This window comes from Passer domesticus, chromosome 1 (assembly GCF_036417665.1).
Source record: "Passer domesticus isolate bPasDom1 chromosome 1, bPasDom1.hap1, whole genome shotgun sequence".
Taxonomy (NCBI): Eukaryota; Metazoa; Chordata; class Aves; order Passeriformes; family Passeridae; genus Passer; species Passer domesticus.
The window spans coordinates 38011133-38034397 of NC_087474.1; the positions used below are offsets into that span (position 1 = coordinate 38011133).

Genomic DNA, 23265 nt, shown 5'->3' on the forward strand with positions numbered 1-23265 from the left:
CGTGGTATGTGCCTGTTAAAAGTATTACCATGATTTTTTTGATAACTTGCTAATTATAGTACATGTATTTTTAAAAGATGTGACAGTACAGCTTTTAAAGTCTTTTAAGCCAAGGGCTCAGCCATAGCAGAAGATTTTTTTCAGTGAGTCTGAATAAAAGCCTGAGAGGATGAGGAAACACCTACTTGCTGAGCATCTATTTCTCCTTACACTCTATTAAGCAAAGAGGAACATATTGGTACTTTTTTCAAGTTCATAAGGAGAAAACAAAGGGCTATAAGTGACAAATAATTAATTAAGTAGAGATAAAACTATTTAAAATGTGAATATTTTTAACAGCTAATTAAAGTTGGAAGGGCTCTATTTATGCCACTTGGCAACTAAGACAAATGAATACAGTTGTTTTTGTTCTCTGAAGTATAAACTGCTTTCCTTGCTTGAGAAGCATCCTGTTTTCTTTAGGTTGAAGTATGTTTCGAACTTGTTTTCACCCTGAGGATTCACTTTGCCTTAATAAATTCTGTTTCTCAGCAACTGCAGATGTTGAGGCTGGTGTCGTAGTGGCCAGGATGTTTTCTTTCGTTCATCTGTCTGTCTCTCTTTGCTGTTCAAACTTTTGCTTTTTTTTGACTTTTTAATTTTTTTTTTAAACTTTTGTTAAAATGCTCACTATACTGCATTTTCTCTGGGGGACAAGTAACTACCACTCTTGCACTATTCTGCTATCATACTGCTTTATAGATGTGTACTGTTACTTTTATTTTCTTATTATTTCTTCTGTGACTAGGCCTTTTCTTATGTAAGAGGACAAATTCATGTCCCAGATGACCTCACTTCTTGTCAAACAGGTGTGTCTGACTTGCAGTGTCATTTCATCTGGACAGAGGAATACAAATGGGAACTTGTTGAAAAGTAATGAAGGAGAAATGTTTTTATCCAGCAGCTGTCATTTGCCACAAACTATTCTGCAGAACAATATACAATGAATTAAAATTAAGTTGCAGTTTTTAACAGTGTGTGAGGTGGGAAAGAAGTGGAAAAGATACTTTAAGGGTCTGCTCTGCTCCTTGTTGTGTGGGCAGTGTGGGTATGTGCAGGAGCATGTTTGTGCTTGCATATAGGTAAATTTGGGCACTTGGGTATGCATCCATCTGGAATGAGCTGGGCTCATATTTTTGTGGGATCAGACACATAAACCTGTGATAGGCAGTTAAATGTCTTGCATGTCCATTACCTAAGGCTGAAAACATAAGGTGGCTTTCTACTTCACCTCCCTTGGAATGATGTTGGGGGTGGTACAGGATGCCTATACTTGGCTAGCCTGTTGATATGCTGAATAATACTCCCTGTGTCCAACAGCTGTGGATGTCATATGTCCTTGCATGCTCAGTTGTGCCTACAAACAGTTAAAACAACTTGTTTCGTTGTTTAGAAAACATATTTTTTAAAAAAAGTATGTAGGTTCTTTTTGGATGAGTTGCATTAAAAATCGTAGTGTCCTGGCACTGGCTCTTTGGAGTAAGGAAATGATGCTGGTACTGGAGGACCTTTCGGTACTAGGCAGTGTGCAAATACCCCACAGCAAATGTGTTCAAAGGGACTGTGGTGTCAGAAGACAAGGCCTGCATTGGGAGAAGGAGCTCAGACCAAATAAACATGAGATGGCAGCAAGTACCTTGCCAGGAACAGGGTTATTTATTGCTTTGCTTGTTTTTTTGGGTTTTCTTGTCCATTTTGTGATGAAAGGAAGTCAGTTACGTGACAAGAGGACAAAATTGAGCTGAGACGAGAGAAAAAAAAGTGAAACTTGGAGAAGCAGATACAAGAACATGAAAAGGCAGAAGGAGAAAGCCCAGCATGACATGCTGAGAAGTTTGGGGAGAACAGAGAGCAGGAGCAGAGGGAGAAGAAGGTGTTGAGGAAGGCAGGGGACACGGCTGAAATGACTGTGCTGCAATGAAGAGAGGAAGGAGACCGGTGTCAGGGTGAGCTGGATGCCCTGAGATGGTCTTGAGGGCCACTGAGGAACAGAAAGAAGAGAAAAAGAGAGTTGGCTTGAGTCTTGAGTAGAAGTGGAGTGTGGATGGACTGTTTGATCTCACACTGTGCTGGTGTCAAGTTCAGTGTGATACTTTGCTGAAGGCAAGATAGAACTTTTTACTTTTAAGTAATGATTTAGTGATCACTAAGGCTAGTGCTTAAACAAAACTCATCCCAGTAAGTGAAATCCATTATGAGAGTACATCTGCATTGATTGTCATGCTGGATCTTTATCCTCTCCCAAGTGTAGGATGGCACATTATCTCAGCTTCCTTCAGACGGATGGTTAATCCATAGTCTTTTGCTGTCTCAGCACACTGATTGGGGATGAACTTGAGACAGATGGAAAGTTGAAGTCAAGTTCTATAAGTAAAAAAACGTACATTGGTTAACTCTGTGGAGGCCTTTAATTTTTCTTGGTGAAAAAAAGCATGCGAAGTATTAAATAGAAATATTCCTGACATCTGTGTTGCAAAAAGAAGCCCAAGCAGGGGAAACCAAAACAATGGTCTGTGTTAAGTAGTAAGACAGGTAGTGTTATCACAGCCATCCCACTGGACTTTTAAATGCAGGGGTTGTATTTCATAATCCATCTTTTGCTGGAAATGAATCAAAAAAAACCCCAACCACGCTGACCACAGAGCCTGCACACAGGATTTTGTTGAGCTGTGGCAGATGACTTGCATGTCTGTCTTCTGGCAGAGTTTTCTGTAACTTGAGTCATTAGTAGCTGTTTAAAAGAAGGTAGGTGTGTGTTCTTTTCTCATTGTGGTAGTTCTGAACATTGCATATGATCTTGCTTTGTAGCACCTTGGGTATGTTGGTTGATGAGGTATTCTCCCCACCTTAGATGGCAAGCCAAAAATTATTCTTTTTGCATTCCAGGATCATGAAATAGTGCAGTGAGGATTTGGGTGTTTTGAGTGCATTCTTTCATTTACATTTGGTAATGTTAGAGATGACATAGAGGAGAACACGCTGCCCTGGGAGGTGTGGTGACAGTCATGGGTACTTGGCATCGTGCTCACTGTTCCAGTTGTTTGTTAAAATTTAAGTAAATAAAGAGCTAAATTTTCCCTTGAGCTGGGATGGTATTTCAAGAGACTTCTGCTGTAACTAAGAGAAGTTGCCTGAGTACTCTCAGGGGATGAATTTGTTGTCAGTGTCATTACTATCCTGTAGTGAACTGAGTCTCAGTATAGAGGTGGTCTACAGAACCTGCTGAATATTAAATACATGCAAATGTAAGAGATATGCACACATATAGCAGTAAATCTGTTCCATAATATATGTAGTTTTTCTCAAGGTCTCATATAAAACTGTGACTATATGGACTCTAAACAGTAGTATTTTCTTCCAAACAGATAAAATGGTGTTCTGTTGTACTACTAAAGTACACCCTCAGGGGTGCTCTTGAGGTTGGTTTCCTGATTGGATATTGTATGTTCCACCTTTACAGCCCTTTAAAATATTTAAAGTAAATATCACTGTGAAGATAGTGTAAAATACAAAGTTGGAAAAAAACTATTATACTTCATGTTTGATTTTTTCATATTTTCAAATCTCAGAAAATTAAGTGATGCTTCATTGAAACTAAGATTTTTTTGGACAATGAGTGTAAATACTTGCAATATGTTTAAATAGCATTATAACTCCAGTACAATAAAAGATTTTAAAAAACTGATTTGCTTTGTCTCTGCCATTATGAGTTATCTGTAACATAACATATAACACTCATAAGATGTTATACTGCATATAATTCACCTTACTGCTTCTCAGATTCAATCATATGAAAAACTTATTTTCAGCACACAAATATATATAGAAAAGTTAATGCTGACTATAGTAGAACTAAAGTACTTGAGAATATTTAGGACATATATATGGAATAGTTTGAGGCTTGCTGGTGCTCTTAATTTAGATGGTAGAATCATAGAATACGTGGTCTGAATTTACCAGCATTAAAGATACAGTTGTAAACAAACACCACTAAAAATTGTGCCATAAAATAATGGCAGCTGCTGTTTTCTGTGTCGTTGCTGATGAGCCTCATTGTGATAGGTAGGGGTTAGATTCAGACAGACTGTGCTGTTGGTCTTGTCATGTGCATTTTTGTGGGGTTTATTGGTAAAATACAGATCAGCATTTTGCAGTTAGCACCGTTACCGACAGCTTGACATGCACTCATATTTAGTGCTATCAAAATGACACTTCTGCTTATGTAAACTTACATGCTTATTACTTATGTCTCCCAAGATAATTGTTCGCTAAACAAGGCAAATGTAAACAGGAGGCTATTTTTTCAGAAAGTTGCTCCTTCAGCTTCCTGTCCATCCCAAAGGTCAAATCCTTTTTTGTGAGACCAAAAACAGCTGCTGACGCAGTGGTGACAGTGAAGAATGACAATATTATGATCTATGGTATGGTTAAGAACTCGGAGTTAAAGGTTGTAACAGAGAAACATCCTTTCAGCAGGTTTCTGCAAACCTTAGTAAGTGGCAAAAGAAAAATGCTTTTGAAATGGGCACTCATTTAGAATGCTTATTTCTTCATAGTTTAGTCTTTAATTACTTTGTTTCTTCAGAGATCTTAGCTGCTATGGTGCATTTGTATTTCCTACATTGTACAAAATACCTGAGGTATTGAAAAAAGCTGTGCTACCACCGTATGTGATATAACTCAAGAGTGTTGTCTCTAGCTCTGGTTATATTGCCACTGTGCAATGGAAAGTTTAATTAATGTTGTGCAGCACATTGAGGCTTGTAAAAGTTCAGGTAAAGGGCTGACTGGTGATGGGGTAGAAGACTCAGCCCAAGCTACAACCTCTGATAATCTGCTCTCCCCTCATCTTTCACCATTACTGGTCAAGTTGGTTCCTATCTATGAAAGGATTTGGGATGGACATCCGGGTTCCTGGAAGTGCTGTGACCAAGGTGCAACTGTCAGACAAATTCTTTTGGGTTAGTGGTAGGAAGAGTTTTGCTGGCACCACTGTGAGGACAGTGGCAGAAGAAAAAATGAATCCGTACATTAAGGGCTCTTCTGTGATGATCTGTTTTGGTTTAAAATATAACTCTGTCCCAGAAAATTTACTCTGTCCTGGCCAAACCCAGTACCTGAGGTCTGGCACAGGCTTTTGAAACAGGCTGTGGAGCAGATATATGTGCTGCAGGAGGCTCAGTGCCCATGCTGAGTTCATCCCCAGCACTCAAAGCCATTTTAGGTTTGCACATAAGAGCTCTACTGATTTCCCTTCCAAATAATCCTCTACAAGCCTGGTGGAAGAGGTTGCATTTATTCATAGCCACCTGTTTGTTTGTTTATCATGGACCAGGGTGGAAGTTTATTAGACATTAAGTCTATTTTTTGTTTTAGCTTTTAATGTTGGATGTTCTGCCATTCAGGATATTTCACTGAGCAGCTTTTGTTGTGCTTTAAAAAAAAGTTTAATCACTTCTCTCTAGCTTCCCTTCCATACTTTTTGTGAAATTTCAGTGATGTTTGTCTAATTATGCTTTAATTTTTTCTTTAATTAAAAAAGGTAGAAGGTATTTTTTATGTATTCATTTTTGTATTAAAAGAAGAAGGTGGTATTTCATAGAATGGGTGGGTTGGAAGGAGCCTTAAAGATGATCTAGTTCCAACCCCCCTACTGTGAGTAGGGGTTTCACTCACTAGATCAGGTTGTTCAGGCCCCCATTCAACCTGGCCTGGAGTGCTTCCAGGGATAGGACATCCACAATATTTCAAGGACAATCAGGTTTTCTGGAGTAGGCTGGGAGCTGGTGTCCCCACATGGTAAACTACTGTGTTCCTACTTGCAGGTAGGAGATGGAAAAGTTGAGTGCTCTTAATAACTGGGTTGAGAGGCATGGGGTGCTTGCTGCAGGGAAGGGTAACTGGCCCTTTTTTGATGCTGATGGTCTCGGACAAGAGAGCCTCTTGCTATGGGTCTTATTTGGGTTCTTTTTTTTTTTTTTTTTTTTCCCCAAAAGACAAGAGAAATATATTTTACATGAGAAACATCTTAGAGAAAATGCACATAAGAGAAAATGGGAACTTACAGGACAATTTTTGGGGTAACCTCATTGTGACCTTTCAGTACCAATACAGGGAACTACGAGAGAACTGAAAAGGGATTTTTTACAAGGACATGTGGTGACAAGACAAGGGGTGGTGACTTAAAACTGAAAAAGGTTAGGTTTAAATTCGATATTAGGAAGAAATTATTTACTGTGAGGGTGGTGAGGCTCTGGAACAGGTTGTCCAAGAAAGTTGTGATTGCCTCGAAGTGTTCAAGGCCAGGTTGGATGGGGCTTTGAGCAACCTGGTGTAGTAAAGGTGTCCCTGGCCATGGCAGGGTTGTTGGAACTAGATGATCCTTAAGGTCCTTTCCAATCCAGACCATTCTATGATTCTTTGTTAACTGTCAGAAAAAAAATATATTTTCTTTGAGAAAGGAGTTTAAAAACTGCTTGCTGTTGCAGGAAAAGAAATGGCAATTTTCCTTATTTTTCCAGACCATTTTGTTATTTTAATGCGTATTCCTTTTTGTCAGCAGTCACTTGAATTTCTCAGTATTTAAACTGATATTTAGGAGTTAAATGTTGACAACTAGCAAACCTTTTAGAGTAGTAACCCAGCTAATAATGCAGCTGCCTCAATGAGATGTGCTGCTAAAGCTACAGAAACTGAAAAAGAAAAGAAGTTGGCTAATTCTCAGCAGAGGGTAGCAATGGCAGGTAAAAATATTGTCAGTTAAAACATATTTTATCATGATTACCACAGAACTCATTATTATGATTAAAGACGTACTAGCCATGACATGCCAGCTACATGCTGGTAGCAGAAAATACCTGCTGTTTGTAGGTTATTATCAACCTCCTTTGAAGAAAATCAGTCTTTCTTTACATTTGCAATGCAATGAAACCCCAGGCATTTCTTTGTATCTTTAATTTAAGCATGCTTTTCAAACGCAGACACAGCTGCAGTGAGCAACAAAATGGGTTTGTCATGTTTTGTGGCATCCCACTAAAAAAAAGGGATTTTTTGCCAGTATCTATGTTAGCATTTTGGGATTGTTTGTTGAAATTCGAATCTGTCTGTCTGTCTATCTCTGTGAATGAAACAGAAGAAACTTTGTTAACAGTGCTTAACAAAGTACTGCACCCTATTTTGAGACTACAATTTTAATTCTAATTTCTAATGTTATGTTTTACCATAAATAACATTAGGGGCAATTGCTATCATGAAGAAAATCACTAACAGTCCCAAAGTCATTGGTTTTAAACTGTGATTTGCCTATCATGGAATCTGATGGAAAAAAATGACAAAAATGCAAGTATAAAATACAAGTTCTGATTTAACTAAGCCCATTTCAGAAAGTGTTTATTCAAAGTGTTTGCAGCAGTTATTTTTCATGCAGAAATCTATGTTAAGTGTCAGCTTCAATAAGCTCAAGTTACTTGGTCAGATAGATGCTGTGCAAATATTAAACCGCCTGCTTTGTCAGTGAACCGGCGGATGTGTCATTCCTCCTATCTTTATTATTTTTTAAATAATTCAGCACATGTGCACTATTAGCACTGTAATGTGAACTCTCCCATGCTGAGGATTTTATTTTGCCTGAGAAGAAAATGAGCTTTGTCTTTCAAAAGGTTGTTGATATCTTGCCTTTTATGACCAGCTATTTTCTCCTGATGAACACAACTCAGTAACTATGTGGTAGTAAGCCTAAATATTATAGGAAGAGAAAGCCCTTCCATGTGCAGTTGTGTATTTGTAAACTAACTGGTTTTACTAACAACAGAAACTCAAAGACTCAAAGTCATGTTTTAAGAGGTCAGTCTATGCCTATTGCTTAACATAACATTAAATCACAATTTCTATTTCTCTTTCCAGCATGACTTATCTATTTATTTTTTTTTTAGAATTTGATCCTTTTTATATCTTCTTGGGTTTTTTTTTTGTTTGTTTGTTTGTTTTTTTTTTTCTTATTGACTGATGTAAATTCAGCTATCTCCATTTTTTTTAGCTATGCCTCTCACTGTTGCAACTTACCTTGGATGGCAGGTTATTGGTTACTGCCTACGGGAGCCTTTTCCAGGAGCTAATTTAGCTGTCAGTCTGAAATTGGTAAAAAGGATGAAAGATGGATCATAGGCCTGGGGCATGCCTAGACCAATATCTAGCATATCCCTATCTGGAAGTACGCTTATTAAAACAGATTTGAAAAATATTTTTTCCCAATCTCGCTCTGCCATCATTTCATCCAGCTAAGAAAAACATTTTCACAGTGACACTACTGATTCTTTGGCAGCTCTCTTTTTTTTTTCTGAACGGAGAAAACAGTATTTAGATACAAGATCAATAGAAAAACAAATAGACTATTATATTCCCTAGAGAAACCCCTAGAGAGAAGACAGATGTGCAGAAATTTAATATTCTTGTAGGCAAAAATCACAAACATGGGGGTTCTGTTCAGCTGAAATGAGCTGTGGTAAATGTGTATGAAATAAACATTTAAAAAGGAGTAATAAAAAAAGGAATGCTTTCGGGCTAGGCTGAGGTGCTGTGTTTGAATTTGTGACCCCTTCAAAAAGAAATTTTGCATCTACAAACGGTGCTTACCTTGACATTGTATGGTTCAGGCATAACTTCATATAGTGAGCAAAAGAAAGGTTTCTTGCCATCGGCTCTTTTAAGATGTACTCATCCATTCACAAAGTTCATACAGAGAACTGTGTCTTTAATATTGCCTCCATTTTTTAGGAAGATAATTATATTCTTCTGCATGACCTTGAGCCTGTTGTTACTCGAACTAGGTATGTGCTTTGGTTTCTTTTCCAGAATAATTTGCAAATAAAAGTAATCAAAATATTACTTTAATTTTCAGTAACAAATTGTGTGGGTCTGCCCACTTTCTGTCCTTAGAAGTCAAATCCTCTTGATGTATCTACTCAATGAAAAGAATAAACTTCAACTTTCTGTATCTGCTGTGTCAGGCTTCTTCCTGTAGCTTCTGCACTGAAAATCTAACCAGGATGATGAAGGGTTTCCCTCCTGTTGGGGGGACTGCAGGATGACTGTTAAAGAAACAAGGTAATTGGCTGATGTCACCCTTCAATTGATGTCCTTGCACCTAGCCACAAGTCTGTTTGGAGGACTACACATTCAGCTTTTTGGGAAAACACAAATTTTCCTCCCATCCAGTCTGTTTTTCCAATCACATTTGTGTCAAGGTCATCATTCTCTTCTTTCACCTTTGAATTTGCCCGACACTGAAAACTAGCTGTGGATCAATAGACCTCACGGTTAATTTTAGCCACAAAAACACTGTCACGGAGCTGTGAAAGCAGTGTTAGTTTCTATTCTTAGTATTTAGCATGTATCAGAAGCAGCTACAAGCTTCTGCCAGCTTGGACCTCGTTTGGGTTGGTCTAGATTCTCTATGTGCAAAATTCCATACTTTCCCTTAAGGAATGAATTTTCCAAAGGACAAGATATAATAGGGGTGTGTGTATGTCAGATGATACAGTGATGGAGAAATTAGTGAGAAAGGGAGAAATTCAGCAGTAGTACATGTAGTTCTTAAGTTACTTTTAAGTATGTTAAATCATACCTGTTACTGATGTCTTCTTCAAAACAGCATAATTTTACCTTTACCAACAGCTTCGTGTAATTCAGGCATTTGAATTACAAAATTGTAATTACTAAAAGTGATTTAAAGGGAGTTGTGTATGCATAGTATATCATCTTAAAAGTTGATACATGAGCATTTTTGTTAGCATTTTTCACTTTCTATCTCATGATTTATTGAAAATTTGAAAATTGATTCCTCTGAAAATTTGAAAACTACTTACTAGACATTTTTAACCTAAATGGAATATGTACTTTTGCACCTCTTTAGTTGTCACTGCAGAAGTCTTTTTTGAGTGGCTGTGACTCTTGATTGTGGAATTCCTTAATGGAATTCTTGTGTGCTTTTATGTATTTTGTCAATTGTCTCTTTTATTAGTGTGGAAATACATAGGAAGAGAGGTCAACTAAAGTGGATGAGTGGATCATGAACCTGTGGATAGCAAATTTTGTTATTCTTGAAGATAGCCTTGCCAGGAAAATAATGTAGGCTTCCAGAAGGAAAATTTGTGTTAGCACTAGAAAAGGATCTTTAAAAAAATTATTGTATGAGCATCTTTTTCCTCTTTTCCAGATTCAGAAATGTGGAAGAAAATCTAAGGATGAAAGGTGATTTTTTTTTTCAGGCTCACAAACGTTAAGCAGTGCATACTTACAAGCTTGGGAATCTGATGGAAAAGTTATGATCAGATAAGAAAACTGAGAAGGTCTACCCAGAATGAACACCCTTAGGAGACAGAAAAAGAAATTCAAGTATGCAGCAATTTGTCCAGTTTTTGTAGGAACTGATCTTCTGCAGCTTTATTTGGTTGCTGAAGGATGTAGACTTTCATTATTTGGTGTTTTGAATTAGGTGGTATAGAACATGCAGGAGAGCTGGGGTTAGAGCTCCACATCATGTCAGTTCTGCTCTCTCTTTGCCAGTCATTTTTCCCCATAAAGAAAGAAAAAAAAAGACAAAAGAAGTCAAAATTAGTCAATGATCAATACTGTTGATATGTATGGTATAAATCTGCAGGACACTAAGCACACTTGACTTTTCTGGATTTAGTGGGAATTTCTCAGCAGCTCTTGGGAAGATGGTCCATGTTTCTCACTTCAGCTTTACTCGGGCAGGAAGCGGATGGTGCCTCTGCTTTCTGGATTCATAGGGGCTCTTTGAAGAAACCTTTGCAAAGAAGACAGGAGCTTTTGTGTTCATTAATGTAGGTCTGAACAACTTGTGCATTAATGGCACTTGGAGACATGATTTAGTGGCACGCTTGGCAGTGCTGGGGAGTGTTGGACCCAATGATGTTAAAGGTCTTTTCCAACCTACATGATTGCATTCCATAATTCCACATTTCATGTGTGACCCTAGCCCGTCAGAGGTGCACAAACTCCATGTTGCTCCAAAACTGGGGTGTTGATGCCTTCTGCAAGCTGGAGGACTGTACTGCAAGGAAGGGCTGGGGAAAATGTGGTGTGGGACAGGCAAGGTTTGTCTCTCAGGAAGATGAAGTCATACTAAAGGTTCTTGCCTTTGGCTGCACAGCTTTAGTCAGAGTTGTAAAAAATTAATTTTTCGCTTGCTGAAAATCACTGAGCACACTTCATGAGCATCTGTTTCTTCAGAGAGAGACAGAGTCTATGTGAAAAATGTTCTGCAGTGAGGACTGGGTGCAATAGCAAATATCAACTAATTTTTTGGCTGGAGCTTACATTCATTTTGACTGGTTTTGACTATATTCCTTGGCTTTCCAAAAGCTGCTGTGCATAAAAAAATGGAATTTTAAATGTCTGAAAAAAAGGGGCCCAGCCCCCTGCAGATAATTCACGTTGTCCAGAAGGGAAGAGGCATGTGAGGAGCGGTGCTAACAGCCTTTTGTCTCCATGTCCCCTAGTGCTTTTTTTCTACTGTCTTGTTTGAAAGCAGATTGTGCGTGAAGGGTATTTAAAAATATCCAAACTGATCAAAATCATCTATGGCATGGAGGCAGAAATAGCCGGGAAAACAAACAGACCGGAGATGAAATATGGATGAGATAGACATACCAGTGTTTCATGAAAGAGAGAGCTTAAAACCCAAAGCCAAGAAACACAAATACAGGCAGTTAAAGTACAGATACTTTATGATTCACGTTACTGTCTTCAATTAACTATGATATAGAATTGCGCGATTTTTTCCTTTCAAAAGAGAAATCCATCTCCTTGCTTATTTTTCCACTTGCTGCTTTCTGTTTAAGTTAATTCAGCAGTAATTGGATACACTGTGTCTAATTCTTAATAAATCAACGGAACTTTATGGTGATATTGACAGTGGCTTTGCTTGCCCCATTGTTTCTATCAAGAGTTTTATTCTGCTTCAAAACAATTTGCTGTGAACGCCCTTGTTTGTTTGCCACACTGGGCTTTGTTCTGGCTGAAAACTTTGATTTATAACTGTATATAATTGATGGCTGTGGGGTAGGTGGACTATAGCTATTGCTCCTCCTCTTTTAATCTAGCTTTGCGTAGAAATCCATGTAGTGGAGCATTCTCAAGGGAACCAGGCTGGGAAATTCTCTGTATACCCAATGGGAGGCCATTAATCATAGTGAAGAGTCTCTTACTGGCTGCAAGCATGTTTGTGAAAGTCAGGAAAACAAAAGTGGACCACCTCAAAATGACTGATCAAGAGAATAGATGTTAAAGCCAATGTATTCATTGTGATACATCAAAAAAACCAGGAATAGTTTATGCATTGAAGTATATTTATTCAGATATATTTGGCACATTTAAATATATTTCATACACTAGTAAATAACTATAATTGTAGATGTTAGAGATCAGAATCCAAGAAAAATGAAATAAAAGTTTTGATGATTGCTACTGTGGATCTGAGAGAAACTTTGAAAGCACCAGATAAGAAATGCCCAAAGCATTTGCTGAATGTGTGTTAGAGCTGAGCTGGTAAAAGAAATGCGCTAAAAAGTCTAAAATGTGAGGTAAGATTTCAATGGATATTTGTCACAAAAATGTCTCATTCAGAAATACCAAAAAAAATAAGAAATTTAATTTTACTGGTTTTTAGATATAGTTTTTTCCTGCAACTCCTGCACTTTGGCTGTGGTCCATTGCAGGTGAGGAAACACCTGAGAGCACCTGCAAGCTCTCAGAGTGGCATTCACCTGCATGCTGTGAAGCCCAAACCCCCACGTTATCAGGACTGGGGTCTTGGTGCTTCTGCAGGTCCTGCTGTCTTCTCGTGTCCTTCACAAAAATGTGCTGCTCAGATGCAAACCTAATGGGCTCCAGTTGTGACTGCTCCAAAGGTATTTGTACAACTAAGTGATTGTGCTCGAGTTTGAGCATATCCAAGTTGGATATGAGATGGAGTTACAGGAGGTATTTTTGTGATTAAAAATTTCTGCCTAGCAGGGAGAAATCAAGGAAGTCAAGAGGCTCAAATGCAGTTTTTAAGCACTGACAGTCTGGACTTTTTCCCATATAAATAGCCATAAACTATAGGAAGAGAGTTATTGTAATATGGCATAACAACATGAGCTTTATTTACTAGGCAAACAATTGGGTTTTTTTTACTTTAGAGGCTAAATTTGATGCAGTCAAAGATAATGCTACAGTTTGTGTTCTCATGAAGCTGTGGTAGAGCAGCACACTTATCAGTTAAGTTAATAAACTTATCGGTTTATTTACCTCACAAAATTCTTCAATGAACCTTCCTACCGATTTCCAACAATTCCAGCCTATGTACTTTAAAAGAGTTACTAAAATTCATAAACAATTTCCTTGAATAAGGCTTAAATGTAAAAATGGAAATGGCACTTTCCAGAAATTATAATACATTGTTTCAAAAATCTGATAAAGTAAGATGGAAACATTTTCTCCAGACACTGGTCCAGCAAAAGCTACAACTTATCCTGACAAAATAATTACAAAGTTAAAAATGGCATAGCAAGCAGTAAATTAAATCTTAATACAATACGTGGAAGAATCGATGTTCATTCTGAAGCACTAAGTATTTTTTTTTCTTAGTTTATACTAAATTTATGGCATTGGGGAATAAGAATAAAGTATAAGATTACACTGGTAATTTTTTAAAGATCAAGGGGAAAACTCCTAACTTTCCTGTGGTTAAGAGAAATAAAAACTCACCTTAGTCTGTGTTTTTTCCTATTTGTGGAAAGGGATTAATTTCAGATACATGTTTTGGCATTTCCAGTACTGTGTCCCTTTTTTATTCAATACTGCTTTATACGTTAGCATGACTTAATTTCTTTTTTCTCATACTAAGTTGAAGGGAAAATGCAGTCTATGTCCCAAAGATGCATATTCATGCTTGACACAAAGCACAAGTTAAGCTCTGGTTATTTCAAGTTAAGCAAATGCTTAAGCTGTTCTCAGCAAAGGTGACTTCTCTGAGCTGCAACTTACACCCTTAGGTACTTTATTAAATTACAACCTTGTCAAACTGAGTGCTGTGTCCAATTTTAGTGGTGTTCCACATGTGGGTGTAACGCTGCCACCAGTCTTAAATCCCTTTTAATTACTGCCCCTTCACTTGTCTTGTTTCCTGGCATGGTGGAAGTCCAACTGGAATGAAGTCCAGGCTTAAGTGTTCATCTCAACTATTCATCTTAGCTTTCCCTATTGTTATGTTTATGCAGAGTTTTTATTATACTCAAGGGATCAAAATGTATTCCCTTAGTTTTACAAAAAATGAATAGCTTTTGTACATTCTTAGCATTTAAAGTAAACACAGCGAGTTTCTAAAGTGCTCTTTTTTTTCCAATAACTAAAATATGGTCATCTGTTCTAAGCATAAATCATAATTTCATTATCAACAGAGAGAGGTCCAACGCAATATATATGTATAGTTGAATGATATAAGTGGCATTTCTGTGTAAAATGTATTCCCTTGCCCAAGTAAACACTTCATAACAACATGAGTGAAAGGGTGTATTTAAAAAACGAAGGCTTAAAACACGTTACTTACGAGTTATCCGGAATGCAGTTTTCGTAAAATATGAAGCTCACTGGATATGATCCAAACCAGCTGAACTATGTTAAAAGGTATAATAAACAGTCATAGCTTTGCATGCAGTTATTTAATTGGCAAATAGATTTTTCTATCACTGTCACTGGCAATAGCAGCCATTTGATACCAGGGCTTGGATTAAATGTTTCATCAGTAGTGCCTATTTAAGGATCTTTATGGAACAACAAGTTAGTCCCCTGGGCAAGCCCATGTCAACTGCAATAAAGAGATCCACACAAGTGAATGAGATGTATTTTTGCAGGATTTACAGGGAGGCTACGATTCGCTTTTCTGTCTGGTTGCTTTGAGGGCTGCTTCCCATTTTGTTTAACAACAGTGTCTGCTGGTGGCAAATATTGAACACCGAACATATCCAAAGGATTTTTATAGTTTTCTTGTGGAAACGGATTCATAAATGGTTGTCATCTCTCTGGAAATAGGTGAGTCTCTGATAAAAGCAGATATTGCAGCATTTCAGTAGTTTTAATTTTCTGGTAAATATTCTGCATTTGGACTAAACCTCCAGATACTCCAAGTATCTGCTGTGTTTTCTCCTCTCTCCTTCAGAGCTAAAAGTCAGAACCTTCTGAGCACCTCTCTCACCCTTTTGATACAGGGAAAATGTAACATTTGCGGATTTCAAGATTGCTTGACTTTATTTAGTCCACTGTCCTGCTCCCAGGGTGCTCATAAGATCTGTGCATGTAGTTAATGCTTGCTGCAGTGTTTTATAATTGGTTCGTATAGTATCTGTGTTTGTCATTTTATAGCACATTAGTTGAATTTAGAAGCTTTTTTAAAGTTAATTTTGAATATGTATCTGTGCTTGTCATGAAGCCTTAGTTCTTCTTGGCAGCTAGATTAGTTTTTCTCTCATTGATTTTAATTTCAGGGTTTTGTTTAATATTTTTCATCCTGAAATTCTTTAAGAACAGGCGGAAATACATGATATAGCTGAAACCGATTACATCTACTGTTCGTTTTCATGTCCATGTAACCGTGCTGGGTATAAATTTAAGTCTCAGCTGTTCACTGGCATCTTTTTGATCTGAACTGGTGATACTGCATCTAACCTCCTTAGCTAGGTTACTGCTTTCTGAGGTTGAAAAGTGGAGAGCAAATGCCTCTGAGGTTGAATTAAATGAGCCATTTGCAACAGATTCAAACTCCAGTGAATAAACAACTGTCGGGCTCACTTGAAACAGTTGTAACTTCTGTTCACTGACTCTTCTCTGGTGTGAAGCAGAACTTATACTACTATTATTTCAAGAGTTGATGCTCGGCTTCTGGTGAGAGTAGGAGAGGAGTTGTCCCATTACACTCTCTTGGCAATTTGTGCTCTCAAGAGAACTTTTCTATATCTATCTATATCTACATCTACATCTACATCTAATCTATATATATATCTATATCATCTATATCTATATCTATATCTATATCTATCTATATCTATATCTATATCAATATCTATCTATATATCTATATCTATATCATCTATATCTACATCTACATCTATATTTACATCTACATCCACATCTATATTTACATCTACATCCACATCCACATCTACATTTACATCTACATCTGCATCATCTATATTGCTATATCTCTATCTCTATATCTATACACATGTGTGCTATTTATATCTCCATGTGTATCAAATCTATGTGTATCCATATATATTGATAAGTACTTGCATTTACAAGTTTATGTAATTTGTATGTTTTATATACAGGTACATATAAATTAATAGGTGTTTTTCTTTTTACTTAAAAATGCTTTCTGAACAAAACACGTCATTGTGTTTTTATCATACATAGGAAAACAAAAATTCTTAACTGCAGAAGGGCTCTTTTACACCAGCTGGTATTGCAGAAATGCTTCTAAATAGTAGTATAGTATTTTATACCCACCATAATGTCTTCACAGTCATGTCAATGTAAAAGGGCATAAGTTTAATGTGCACTTAAGAGTTGTAACTGTGCAAATTTTTCTGTGCAAAATGGAATGGGGAAACAAGGGAGCAGGTGCCTTGCTCAGCCAGCCCTTTTTTCCTCTTACTCTCCTTAGTCCCTGTTGTTTCCTGCAGCCTCCTGAGGAACTGCCAGCCAGTGTTAACTCAGATCATGTTTGTGGGTTATATAGTCATGAATTTAGATGATTAACATAGGGCTGTTCTTGTTTCATGACTTGCCTCATATGTGGTTATTTCCTGGGCTGATGTAAACAATTGGTGTTTTTATGATAGAAACAGTGTCTGAGAGATATACCTTTCTGTCCCACTTAGGTCTGTCCTGCTTGTAGTTATATTAAAGTGTGAGGGTTAGGTTTTGTCTAGGGAAGAGTGAAATCTTTTCATGCCTGCAATATTATCAGTATTTATAAAACAGAAAAAAAGAAAGATTTCTAGTTTGAGCCCAAAGTAAAATCCTTTCTACATTTTACTGTAGCTTTGAAATGGAAAGGTCTCTTCACTCTGCTTTATTTACATTGCTATTAAGGAATAGCATGCTGTAAAATTATGAAAAAACTACTGGTCTGTCCTTGAAAGCAAGACCTCAAGACTCTGTCCTCCTGAAGGACTTGGAGGGAGTATCTAACTAATCAGCTATTGACTGAACAGCAGGTGGAGATTACTTAGTTTATTGATAAATCATCAAACAAGTAGATGGAAAAAAAATGTTAGTGACTAATCTTTGTGTCTCTGTCTCCTTAAAACCTTGAATTGTCTTCTGCCCTTGTGGTTTTGTGTGCTCCTTTAAGTTGGCAAGATTTTCATGAGATGAACATATTTCTAGAGCCAAGCCATTTCAGGATGTGACCATCTTTGAATAATTTGCATTGCTGTTGCAGGAAAAAATAATACCATGTTATCATCACTGAATAAATCTGTCCTGTTCCATTGCTCCTCACCAGGAGTCCGCATCTGTAGGTTCCTGTGCTCTCTCCCCTGTAGGTGGGTTGTGCCCTCCTCTGTGGCTCCAGGAAGCAAGAGATGTGTATCAATTTGCATGATAGTTCAGCCTTGTAACCTGGAGTGCAGTGGCTGTTAATGTGTTTTTTGGGTAGGTTTTTCTGCTTGTACAGATTAATGACCCGATTCAGAAGCCGTTCTACATGCTGGACTCCTGCTGATTTCTGTTTGTGCAGAACTGCAAGGGAAGCTAACTCTGAGCATATATCCTGGCATAATTTATTTAGGGTCCAGTCCTGGTGCCTAGCCAAAGTTGAAATAATAATAAACTGGCCTTTGCACTTCCATCTTTCTTTCTCTCATCTTGAGGCAGAGATTTTTCCTATCTGCTGAAAGAGGTGTACTCTAGTATTGTGGGCATGGACAGAGGTTTCTGTGGGCCTCTGGTACTACTCCAGGCACACCTTCAAGCTGCCACAGAGCACACAGTGGTGGAGACAAGAAGTGAGTATTTGCTTCTCTCTAAGTTGCCATGCCACAAGAGTGGTTCAGTATTTTGAGGAAAAGTTGAGCATTTCCCCAGTGGATTTATTGCACCTTTAATTTGCACCTTCAAAACACTGTAGATTTTCTTGAAGTTCAACAATATTCTGTTCCCTTTATCAAGGCCTCTGTTTGGTGTTGTATGGACTCAGCTCTTAGGGGAGAAGGCGTGTGATGGGTCTGTCTGGCTTAAGGAATGATGGTTTTGCTGTAGGAGATCCAAGAGTAGCTGTGCATGTTACCACTCTGTCAGTGTCTAGAGGGCTTCACCACCTGACCCCATCTTCAGCTGTGGATATGCATCTCCAAGCTGCTTACTGCTTTGTGACTGAACTATGAGTTTTCCTTTTAGAAACCCTGTATTTCTGTCTCCTAGAAATAGTAATGGTCCTGAAAACCCATAGAAACCTTGTTTCCTAAGAATTTAAAGATCCTATTTCTATCCACATTGAACAGCAGTATATTTGTACCTAAATATTTCCTGGCTTCTTGACAGTACACTTTTGAGGAGCAATTCTTCCTTGCAGAAGGCAGTTGTTCAAAGTATGTTACACATGCTAGAAGTAGCCAAGGTGAGGATGGATTACTAGGTAGAGTGCAGGTGCATGTTAAATGCAATTTGTCACATGGATGCCACCCTCAGGTGTGTGGGTGGATGGGTTGAGCGATGCCTACCTAAAGCTTTAACTTGCTCAGTGAACACTTAATTCAGAGGATTTTCAGTTTTCACTGCTTGTAACAGCATTCTGCAGTCGTAGTTTCACAAGATTAGCTATTCTTGAATAGGTTTTCCATTGTATTAGGTGAAGGCACATTGCTCTGCAGAATCATTCAAGCATGGATACCTTTTTTTTCCATCTGGTTGTTTCAACAACATGCCTGTTGTGACCACTGAGAGATTATCACTGCCTGGTAGGTAGTACTGTCTTCTTGTGGGGGATTTCATCTCTAGGTTTCCTGCACACATTTATGGGGAAGACTTTTGTTGTGAAAATCCTGTGTGTCTACAACATCTCTTTTTTTCAGCAGCACCGGCCACTTAGATTCTGATTTTACATGTATATTAGTGTGACACTGTTGAGATATCAGTAGATTTATGTGATGAAATCTTTAAGAGTGAGTTATCTGATTTTGTAACTTGCATTTGGCTTGTACTGTCTCCCAAGAATATCTGTTTGCGTTTTCGTCAGAGACTTCAGAGGCAGTTTCTTTTCAGATATGAAAAGTAACAGCAATAAACTACATTAGCAAATCCTCCTACAAGCTGCTTCTGTTTCCTCAAACTTCATGCTTAATAGTTGCTGGTAAATATTCTTTCTTTTCATCAAAGTAGCTTGTAAAGATCAGTGATTTTGAAGAATTCATGCTAAAACTGCGCAGATCTGCTTAGCTATAGCTGCTAATTGACTGCAATATGAGAATAAAAAGAGGGTGTATAAATCTGAAAATGCTGCAAAAAGTTGATAGGAAAGTGACTGTGATTTTGAAATGACGCTGTATCTTTTTTGGTCATGGGTGGGTGAGACCGGATTCATTTAATGCCAATAGCAAAGCGTCATTGTCTTCAACTGGTCTGAGATTTTGCTGTAATGGGTGTGGTGAGAGACATTTGACATTTTCACTTTGATACCTGAAACCACCACCAAAAAAACCCCAAAAAGTAAAATACTGTGGTTTCTTTTTCTGTTACCACGTAGACAAAGTTCAGCTCTTCCCTCACAGCTGAGCTGAAAAATCAAATACCAAATCTGATACACTTGCATTCCATGTGGAAAAGAAAGCCTGGATTTGGAGTCAGTCCTACCTCTGAATAAATAGTCTTCTTTTTTCAAACAAATCTATGCTGATTAATAATGCACTCCTGTACTGTGCCAAAGTAAATTTTGCATAAGGGTAGTGAAAAAGTACATGAAACTTGATAATCTGCAGTGTGTTTTAATTTTGATGTGAACTTGAAATTTAGGGGCTCAGAACTATACTAAAAAAGTAAAGAAGCTTGATCTGCTGCTGTCTCTATGAACTGCTGCATTTTGCACATTTCTTCTGTAGTTTTGTGGAGGTTTTGGTTCTTTCAAAAAAAAAAACAAAACAAGTCTAAAGCTTTGATTCCTCTTTTTCTTTTCTCTCTGAGCAAAATTCCTTTAGTACTAAAAGGAAGAAGCAAAGAAGTGTAGCAGTCTGTAGGCCACTAATGCATGTTGCCTATAACATGTAAAGTGTGTTTCTCCTGGTACTAGCACTTCTAAAGCCAGATGCAAAGCCTGAGCAAGCAAGGAGATGCAAGTCTGGGCTTGAGCATTGTGGGGGGACTAACTGGTGGTGATCCCTCTTGGGAATTTATGCTTCTACTGAATTCCTGAGCTTTGAGCATGGCATTATCATTGGCTTTGTGCAGTCTGGATTTTGTTTCTTTGTATTGTGGTGTGCATCCACAGTGAGACTGCAGTGGAAAGAGCTGTGGGTTCAGAAGAGTAAGTAGTAGTGGTGGTAGTAGTAAGAAAAATGTGTACTTTGAAGTGGATGTAAACATTTAAAAAGGAATACATTTGCAGTTCGTGATTTTTTGTGGTTGGCCTGAATACAAGAACACTAATGCATTGTAAAAAGATATTTTTTTTTAAATACTGACAGCACCATCTTTGGTGGAGGTGAGGAATCATTTTGCAGCTCTTCATATTTCAGTATGTCAAGGCTGACCATGTTTTGTATTTATTCAGGAATTATTGCAGTGTAGCAAAAGGTGAAATTTTTGCAACAGTGTGTAATCAGTTCATCTGTTGGCTCGTGGATCAAGCTATGCAGAGAAGCAGTTAAGACATCACTCTCCTCTTAGCTGTTTGCATTAGTTTTGTATCCAGCTGCTTTGCCTCAGCTAGTGCCCAGTCCTGTTGTGCTCGACTCAGTAAATCATGGCTAATAAACAGCAATTTGTTAATGCAGTGACGTACAGAAATATGGCAGTATATATAGGGCTATGGCTTTTACATGCTAATGAGCTCTCTGTTCGTTATTGTATAATTCTTCCCCATTGCCTTCCTGTGATGGAAGTGCTCTGTTCACAGCTTCTGCCATGTGCAATGTCCCCATGGAGACCGTGTGCGGCGTACACCTCCCTTTTTTTATCTAATAAGTTCCTAGATGCTTATAGAAGCTTCTCTGAAATATACTGTGAAAGATACTACTGAAATTAATACTTTGAAAGATTACTTATTGCAAAGAAAATAGCAATAGATGATATCAACTTTGTGGGAGCTGGGGGGAGATGAGGGGCTAATTTATGATATTGTGAGTTTTAAAAGAATATATTCAAAGAATTTTTTTTGGCCTGGTGAGGATGCTGCCTGTCCTATTTACATTCCTTTTCTTCCTGCCTAGAATTGCTTTCTTTTGTTATAGGAGGCTGCTGTACCTACGTTATTGACTGGTGAGGTATCCAAGTGCTAAGTTAGCAGTTTTTCTGAAAGCTGTTTGGTTCTGATTATATCCAGTTCAATCTGTTCTGTAACTTCGTCTCCTTTCCTATTTACTGTTGTATGCCTTTATTTATAAATATCTTTTTTGTCCTTTTTTTTTGTATGCCTGGCTCATAAAATCACAGCCAGAAGTACAAGCTTTATGACTATAAAACAAGTCATGCCTACCTTGTAGACTGTGTCATCTGCTGTGATGTTGTATTCTATGTATTATCAATTTTACTGTAAGAGGAAAATTAGAGCATGCATTTTCCACATGAAGAAATCAAATGTAATCTAAATGCAAACCACAGGTTTTATTGCACAGTAATATTTGATAGCACTGCTATTACTAATCCCAGCATGACAAGAAACACAGCATAGTTATGAAGTTCGCAGCACTCATTTTTTAATGGTCTTTTTTTGGTTAGGAAAGCCACAAAGCCAGGGCAGATTGTTTGCCAGTTGTAGTCTCAGACTTTCAGAAATGTTAGTGGACTATTGTACATTTTTAACAAATCATTTCAGGACTGACAAGAATCTGTATACTTTCTAATTTCCAAGAAAATATGATTGAGTAGTAAAAAAAAAATGAGATAATTAACCATAGCAAATAAATACCTTATTATCAGTGCTTTTGCTTCTGTAGGGTATTTTATGGGTAGTTCTAATTTTTTTATTTATTTAGGGTTTTAGGATCTCTAATTATAGAAATAAAAGACAAGTTATTGTATTACAGTACAGTGCATCTGCCTCCCAGTGTGAGGAACACACTGCCACTGGTCTTGTAGGTTATGTAGAACTATTAAGATGACAGTGAATGAGCTTCTTTCAGTCGGTTTTGGTCAGCTTTGGTAAAAGTGACTTTATAATACAGTGGTAACCCAAGAGTATTACGCAAGTGTACAGTTTGGGAGTGTTGGGTATGATAACCCATTGCAGATGATAAATAGTATTGAGTCTAAATCCTATTTATACTATTGGGAACTCATCCTGAAATCAGAACCATGGTCCTCTCTAACAGGTGTCTGGATTGATACTTACTTAAAGTGAAGAATACTACCTACCACACTGTTGTTTCCATTAGATGAAGTTTTCCTACAGACCTCTCCTTTTGAAGCAGGGATGTATTGGACACATCAGACCAGGAGAAAGTCAGTGCTGCCACACGGGCAGGCACTTCCTTGGCACTGATTCGTGCTCCATGGGCAGCTGTTCCTTCAGTATGCACACTGTAACCACGAATGGGAGTGGACAAGGGAAGAGAGTTTAATGGAAAATGAGGAATGTGCAACCATTTGAAGGTTTTTCTTTTATATAAGTAGGGAATGGCACTAATCCATGTTCTGGGGGGTAAATACATGCCCTGTGTTTGTGATTGGCCAGACTATATGATGATAGTGGCTTCTTCCTTTTCTATGTAAAGGGGATTTGTTTGCTGTACTGTGTTAATAATGCCTTTCTATCTAGTTAGGGTTTTTTTTTTTTTGCCTTTTCCTTTAATCTGTTACTGTCTGGGCATCCAGTCTTGTTTCTGTTAAGGGATATTAGCAAGATACCTGGAAGGAACTGGCTTGCTTAAGTGATATACACTGTGACTTAAAATAAATCAAATTCAGAAGTAATATCACCAGTACTTATGAACATGCTGCTTTGATCAT

General features: G+C 37.7%; 1 protein-coding gene across 7 annotated transcripts in view; it reads left to right on the forward strand.

Annotated features, from left to right (window-relative positions):
* Positions 1-23265, forward strand: part of RARB (retinoic acid receptor beta) — a 320192-nt gene that overhangs the window by 81504 nt on the left and 215423 nt on the right. The window contains exon 1 of one of the 7 annotated variants that reach the window (XM_064414753.1): positions 15030-15135. The exons of 5 other annotated variants lie outside the window; for them this stretch is intronic. The gene's annotated coding sequence lies outside the window, so the exon portion shown is untranslated. Of the gene's footprint in view, positions 1-15029; positions 15136-18937; positions 19065-23265 lie in introns of those variants that run through there. One more of the 7 variants, XM_064414746.1, reaches the window with a different exon arrangement.